Here is a 7,566-nt window from a genome sequence, read left to right as displayed (position 1 = left end):
GCGGGTAAGCAGCTCTTTCCTACCGAGACGGTATTACATTGGTTAGCCATCAAACCAGTAGCTGCCTCTATCCCTAGCTGGTACAATGACTCATAGGTGCTCCTAGAGAAGACCCGTGTTAGGACTTGGCTCTTCATGCCATTTCCAGCAGAACAGATCAGACTGCTCTGATCTGCACTGAAGGGCCAGCCTGACACCAAGCCAAGCTAGTTTGTGGGACCAAAAAAGGAAGCCAAGACGATCTGGCTGCTGCCTTCAAGTGTTTGTCTCTGGTCTGGATCACTCCATGACCCCCTTAGGAGTCGCTGGAAAAAACACTCAGGTGGCCCAAACTTGGGTGTTTCTCATCCTTTTTACAGGAAAAATGACTAAAAATGGTATCTTGTGCTGAATGAGACCTGCTACTTATTTCTATTCAGAGTCATAAATGCTTGTTTTACCTGGTAAATCATATTTTTTCCTATATTTTATTTAGTGACTTGGTGGAGTCTAGTCTAGTCTAGTCAAAACAAAACCTCTATTATAGACCATGATGCGCATGTCAGAAAAAGAGGGCTTGGCCTCCACGTCCTTGCCTGATTTGCAAGGGTTCATGTTAGAAAATTCCATCTTTTCAGTTGAGTGAAATTAGCCTTAAACTTTTGGATGCAGTAAACAAAAAATCTGCTGTACTCTTACCTTTTCTGTTACAACCGCAAGATGAGGGAAAAAAATATTATGATGAATATTGAAGAAACCCAGAAGAGAAGTGAGCTATGATGTTTGAATTCAGGCATGTAAAATTATGGACTGCTGTCCTTATTGAAGCAAAGCTCAAGATTAAAGTTTATAATAAAGTGTTCTATCTTCTCTATCACATAACTTATTATGAGAAACATCCAAAAGAAGGCAGATCTCAGTAAGAAGAGTAACTACATCATGTTAGTGCATGAAAATGGTTACTTGTGAGAAGCACTGTGGGAAAAGGAAATTGATTTTGTGTAGGCTATAACCAAAAATCCACATTTCTCTGCTGAGATTTTGCCACAGCAGCAGTTCTGTCTATGCCTTCTCACAAAAATTCAACATGTACTACATCACTTACAATCTGGCCTGATATTAAAATGACAAGATACACTGATAGAAAAGAATTTATTTAATTGCTAGCGTATGTTACCAGAAATTAATTTAGTTATTTTTAAGCATTAAAGCATTACCCAGTCATTTATCTTAATTTTTAACTTGAAGCACCACTGGCTTCTATCCTGAAATCAATTACAGGCATAGGGGGATAATTAGGGACCACAAAAGCCATCGACAGTATCTGGAGTAGCAACACTGGTAGCACATTTTCTACCCTTTAGACAACAGCATCACATCTTGAACTTCAGTTCAAGTTATCCTTATAGCTATGGATGACACAATGGTATGGGCAGATCTATATACAAATTGGGAATTTTGGCAGACTCTTAAGCATCAAAGTTTCAGAAGATCAGTTTGACTGCCTGCCGTGAACTACGAAACAAGTCCTTCAGATGTTACATTAGAAATCCTCTGAGACTTTCCTTCTGAACTACAAAGCTCCAAGTCTTTGACTACACTGGCAAGCACCACAGCCTAACAGAAGACCTGTATAGTGCAACAGTTGGTGCTGAGGGCCTGATCTCCAAGCTGTACACATTTCAGGCATTTCTGGTGTTTGGACTAGTTCAGTTTGAGTCCCACTGAGCGCTCATTTGTGGCTGGAATGCATTAGGTGCACTCCTGGAGCACCTTCACCCGTTTAGCTTCATCCAAATGGGATCTACTTCACGCACTCCAACACCACTCCACGCTGTGAATCAAAGCACTGTAAGTTATAACAGCATTTACTTCAAAAATGCATCCGTGATCCAAACTAAAACACTTAAGTGCCCCAAGGCTCAGGAAGCAGTCTGTGTGGAACGGCAAATGAAAATGAGGAACCTGATTTTTATGCACTGCAACGCCTTAAGTTCTGTTATCTGTCTGCGCAGGTTCTTTTAAGGTTCGTATCCTTACAAAAGAAATATACTTTTGGTTAGTGTTACATTAGCAGTACTCAACCATCACTGAGTCCTACGGCATGTTATGTCCAGGGGGCTTCATAACATTTTTCTAATTTAAATAACCATTGAAGCATACCAAGAAAATGGGAGCTGAGTTCAAGCATCCATAACTTGCAGAACTGCATTTTGCCATGATGCATCTGATATTCGATATTTGCCTGAAAGTGGCAGCTGAAATTGGCTTTAATATTTAACTGTATTTTTAATTTGTGTGAGCAAAGCGGGAAAGTGCAAGCCTTACGGGTGCCAGCAACAGAATCTGCAAGCTGAGATTATGGTTTTGTAATGCTTGAGTGCTGGAGACATTTTCATGGTTTCAGGAGCTGATCTGATTAAAAAAAAAAGAGATACTGATTTTTAACATCCCCGCTGCCCTTCTCTCCATCCATCCGGCAAAAGCAGCAGCAGTTCCTACGGCCCTTCTCCCCCTCTCCCGTTCCGCACACGGGTGACTAACGGCTCTGCGTGCCGGGGGCGTGGACCAGTTTCCATGCCAAAAAAAAAAAAAAAAAAGGAGAAAAAAAAAAGCAAAAAAAAGACCATCCGTTAGACGAACCCCCGCTAACAAGAAGCCACCTGCCCCCTCCCCGTCCAGGCAGGGCCCCGTCCCTCACGGCCCTGCCCTGATGCCGGAGCCTGACCCCCCGCACCTCCACCTGCCTGCGCTGCCAGCAGCGGAGGTGTCACCCACGCCTGTTGCCGCCTCTCCTGCAACCGGACTCCCCTCAGTTGCCGCCGCCTCTCCCCTGACAGGACCCCAGGGCCCCGCCGCCGCCCGCAGCCCCGCACCCGTTGCTCGGCAGCTGCGACTCAACCGAACCTGTCGCGAGGGAGGGCAGGGCCGAGGCTGAGGGCGGTACCAGTGAAGGGCGGAGAGGAGGGAATGGATCATGTCTAGTTTCTATTGGTCGAGAAGGACGTGGGTGTGGCCTGAGGCCAGTTCGCTCCTCTGCTACTGGTGGGAGGAGGTGTCAGTGCGGGCGTGAGGGCGCGGCTCTGTGGCTAGTGGTGTCGGTTGAGCGCCGCGCTAGGGAGGGACCGCGGCAGGCGGGGGGAGCGGAGTGAGGGGGCGGCGGCAGGCGACTGAGCGCGCGCCGCCGGGTGTAAGCAGAGCAGCGGCAGCGCCGGAGCGGAGGTAGGGGAGCTGCGCGGGACCGGGCGAGCGCCGGGAGTTCGCCCCTGCTTTCCGCCGCCCTCACCTGTCACGTCCCGGCTGCCAGGCTCTTGCTACTGCTGCGGCGGTGGGGCAGCCCCCCGCCTCATCCCCCTCCCTCAGCTCCGTCCTTTCCCCTCCTCCCCTTCCTACCGGCCAGCCGCGCGACCCCCGCTGCTCTCGCCCCCCCCCGCCGCTGGGCGGCCGCCGCCCACCCTCCCCCCGTCCCGCCGGGAGCCGTTTCCTGGCGCTGCCGCGGCGGGCGCGGGGCCGGTGAGTGTCTCCGCCGGCGGGCAGCGCCGCGCCGCGCCCCGCTCCGCAGCCCAGGTGCGCCCGGCCCACAGGGGGCCGAGGGGGCGAGGCTGCGGTGCCTGGCGGGGTCCGGCGGCGGCGCCGTGTCCGCTCGCCGCCCCGCTCGGGAGGGGGCAGAGCCCGCGGGCGCGGCCCCTCCTCGGTTCCGCTGGTCGTGGTTTCACTGAGGTGCCCCGGGAGGTGGCGGCGGGGATGGTGGGGGCGGCCGCCGGTGGGATTCCGCCTGTGTTCCTTGTCTTGCGCTGGCTGTCCCCTCGTCCTCCCTGGTATCCTCTTCCGTCTGGCTGGGAGGGCTCTTGGCTTTTACTGAAAAAATATTCCTTAGATTATGATGATTTGGGGGAGGGAGTGTTTTTCTGTGGGGTTTTCTTTTTATTTTGTATTTATTTTTTTTTAAGCAGTTGCACTGTTGCTGGGCTTGTGCGTTTTCTGTGCCGATTATGAGAAAATATACTAGTTGTTATCAGGTAGGTAGGTGGTGATGGAGAGCATCGGAGGGGACAACACCCAGGAGAGAAGGCTGTTCCTCAGTTTGAACCGCTAGGAAGAAGAGGGATGCCGGGATTCCCATTGATGGGCTATTCCTTGATTCTGCTCTCAGGTTTCATCTTTCATATTGGTCAGTGAGCAGGGAAAACTTGGTTGCTATCCTTGGACTTGAGCAGATGGAAGGGAAAAGGATTTTTTTCAAGCAGGGTTTTATGTGTTTGCAGCAATGCCTCTTCCCGGGCTGGAGGAGCGAGAAGCTCTGTTCCTATTCCATTCTTTTTGGTGTACGTGAGGGCTCTGCGTGCTGTTGCTGAACAACTCCAGCCTCGCTCTCAGGGATCCTCCTTCTGTCTGCATCCTGTACTGCCTACCATTGCTGCGGCAGGTAGCTGTCTGAAACAGCAACAGCGTGAAACTGCCATAGTGAAATTAGTAATGATCATGCAAATTCCTGTGTGCTGTGCCTCGGGTGAGGGAAGCTGTTACCTGACTTCTCAGTAGACTCGTCAAGATGGTAATACATTAGTCACGATCATATCTGGAAGAGTTCTTATTTACTGCAAATACATATTTATTTAGGAAAGCTTGTGAAATGTCTCAAATAGGCTGTGAGAGAATATAAACCAGAGGAGGGCTAGGAAAATCCATTGGCGTACTGATAGATGCAGATCAAGAATGGCCTTCAGGTTCTGCAGTATTGCAGGAGAGAAGTTTTAAATTGTCCTGTTTGGGGTTTTTTTTATTGTCCTCATGCCTCTCTGCTGTTTTTCAGAGAGATATTGAGCACTGCCAGCTTCCAGTATAATGAGTGATCAAGTTGTATATTACCAGTTGATAATGGTTTCTTGGCTAGTACAATCTTCAATTTCCAATTCATTATACTATCTATATGGACACTTAGCTATTTTTTTTCCCAGAACTCACTGTAAGGGTGTCAAATCTAGCATTTCAAATAGTCTGTTGAGTTTGCCTAAAACGTGATCTTTAAGATTTTTTTCTTGTCTTTGTGTGTGTGTGCTGACATAACAGCAAAGAGGTCTGCAGTTGGGGGGGGGAAAAAAAAAAAGCAAGCTTTTTATAAAATATACCTGCCTGTAGTAGAAACACGAAGCGCCATTTTAATAGGTGGACTGAATAATAGAAGTATTGGCTTTTTCTGTTGTACAGACTTAAATACTACCTCTGGTTGTGTGGGTGTTGAAGATTTCTCTCATTTTGCTCATTTGGCAATAGGAAGGAAAATCTCCCCCTTTGTACTTTTGGCAAGATGCTCTGCAAGGAGAGAGCTCTCTGCTTAAAGAAGCCTCCGCATTGAATAACTCTCAGGAGTATGGCCTTGTTTGTCAGTACTTATCTAAAACTGTAGTATTTAGGGATTTAAATTAAAATTGTATCAAAATCTTTGTCACCATGTTATTAGCACCCTGGATTTTTCTGGCATGCAGAAAAACTGGATGATACATTACAATGGGTGAAAGACCATAGTTTATAGGAAAAGGTGAGAAGTCTAAAGCTGTAGCAACCAAGTGCTGCAAGGAGTAAGTGCCATACCATATTTTGGAACTAGATCTTTTGAATTAATTTCAGCCAGTGCTTAGACCTGCAGTTGAAAGCTCTTACCATCATTCAAAAATATACATATAAAAAATACTTGCATTATGCCTGACTTTTTAACTTTAATTGAATGTTGACAATTTAAATGATTATGATATGTAATCCATTATTGGTTTATGTTAGAGAATTTTTTAAAAATGTTTTAGACTTGAACTTTATGGAAGCTGAAACTAGAAATTTGTTTTGATTCCTTTTGTCTGATTTTACAGTGAGAGTTGTAACAAACCTGTTAGTGTTGTAGCTGATCTGCTCTGGCTTAGTTTTCAAAACTTGAAGTGTTGAAACAAAGACATTGCAGATCCATCTTAATGTTCTCATAGATCCTTTCAGTTTAATAATGATGAGGAAAAAATACACTTTGAGATTCAAATACTGAAATGTTTACGGTAGCTTTAATGTTCCTAATAAAACCCTTGAGAATATCAATTTCATAAACCTTTTTTTACTAGTGAAAAAGCTACAGGAAAATGTAAAAAATTTTATGGTCAGTATAGAGAGAACTTCTTGTTATAAAGAGGTTTGGGCTTGTCTGTTGGAAACTATTATATTGGAGCACTGGTATGGTTAACACCATGTTCCAGTATTTAAAAGGTAGCTCCGAAGAAGATGGAGACTCCCTTTTTACAAGGGGTCACATGGAAAAGACGAGGTGTAACAGGCGCAAGTTACTCCTGGGGAGATTCCAATTGGACTCAAGGGGAAAATTTTTCACAATGAGAACAATCAGCCATTGGAATAATCTCCCCAGGGAAGTGGTGGATTCCCCAACATTGGACACTGTTAAGATTCAGCTGGATGGGGTGCTGGGCCATCTTGTGCTTTTGCTGAGACAGGTTGGACCAGATGATACCCAAGGTCCCTTCCAACCTGGTATTCTATGAAGTGTAGTGTCGGTGCGGTTTGACACTAGCAGTGGCTATTTCTGTTGTATGGAGCAGGACTGTGTGAGTGGGAGGAGAGCTAAGACTGCAAGTACAAGGTAGAATAAGAGAATAATTTCTGTATGCAGAAAACACCCTCTCTCTATATATAATGAAAAGCCAGTTCAGTGCTGTTATAAAAATAGCTATTTGTAATACTGACTATATATGGATGCTCTTGAAAACTATTCACATATAAGCATTAGCTTTCTCTCGAACACACAACACTTAGCAGTAGAAATCTGGAAACAAAAAAAAAAACTAACCAGTGGTTTTCCTAGGTATTTTTTAAGCTCTGGATAAGGTATGAATTCTTATTAATGAGAATTTTCTTGAATTTATATGCTTAATCTGGGCAGAGCATGAACATGGGTCATGAAACAGTAATAAGAGGGAGCTATCCTGAAAATGTGTTGACATGGAGGATAAATGAAATCATTGTGAACTGTCTGCTAATCATGTGAAAGGAACAAGAATGGCTTACATTTGTCATAACTTCTATTTGAGAATTTTAAAGAATAAGCTAAACCTAGCACCTCTAGATTTTTATCTCTATTTTTACATCAGAACGTCAGGGTATGAGAATGGTTAGTGACTTGCAATCTCTACAGAATGTACGCAATGTAATGAATAATAGAACTTATTTCCTGGTTCTAAATTCTGTATTCTAACTATAATATAGTATCTAGATGGAAATGTATTTGCAAATGGTGATACCAGCTGTCTGCATCAGAAGCAGTAAGAATTAATTTCATAATATAAAATTAAATGAGCATTAAAACAATACATAAGTAAACTGAGGAAATCACTGTTACAACATCAGCCCTCTTGCTGAGTCTGTGCAGTTTCGTGTTAAATATAGATGAAGGAAAAATGTTGAACTTCTGAACGTTCACAACACTAATGCATTCAGCTTTTAAAAATAAAGGGGTTTTATTTAGAATGTAATAATATATTTCTTTGTCATTGTGTGAAATAAGATATTTTAGCATAGCACAAATAATTGTGTTAA

At 44.6% G+C, this 7,566-nt stretch overlaps 1 protein-coding gene across 3 annotated transcripts in view; it reads left to right on the top strand.

Moving 5' to 3' along the window:
- Window positions 1-3,108: 3,108 nt before the first annotated feature.
- CDKL5 (cyclin dependent kinase like 5) overlaps window positions 3,109-7,566 on the top strand; it is a 151,223-nt gene continuing 146,765 nt past the window's right edge. For 2 of the 3 annotated variants that reach the window (XM_075775560.1, XM_075775557.1), the window contains exon 1: window positions 3,109-3,201. The gene's annotated coding sequence lies outside the window, so the exon portion shown is untranslated. The remainder of the gene's footprint in view (window positions 3,202-7,566) is intronic. The other variant, XM_075775558.1, reaches the window with a different exon arrangement.

Source organism: Balearica regulorum, chromosome 1 (assembly GCF_011004875.1).
Source record: "Balearica regulorum gibbericeps isolate bBalReg1 chromosome 1, bBalReg1.pri, whole genome shotgun sequence".
NCBI lineage: Eukaryota > Metazoa > Chordata > Aves > Gruiformes > Gruidae > Balearica > Balearica regulorum.
Note: the sequence above shows the minus strand (reverse complement) of the source record. Positions and strands in the feature narration are given on the sequence as shown.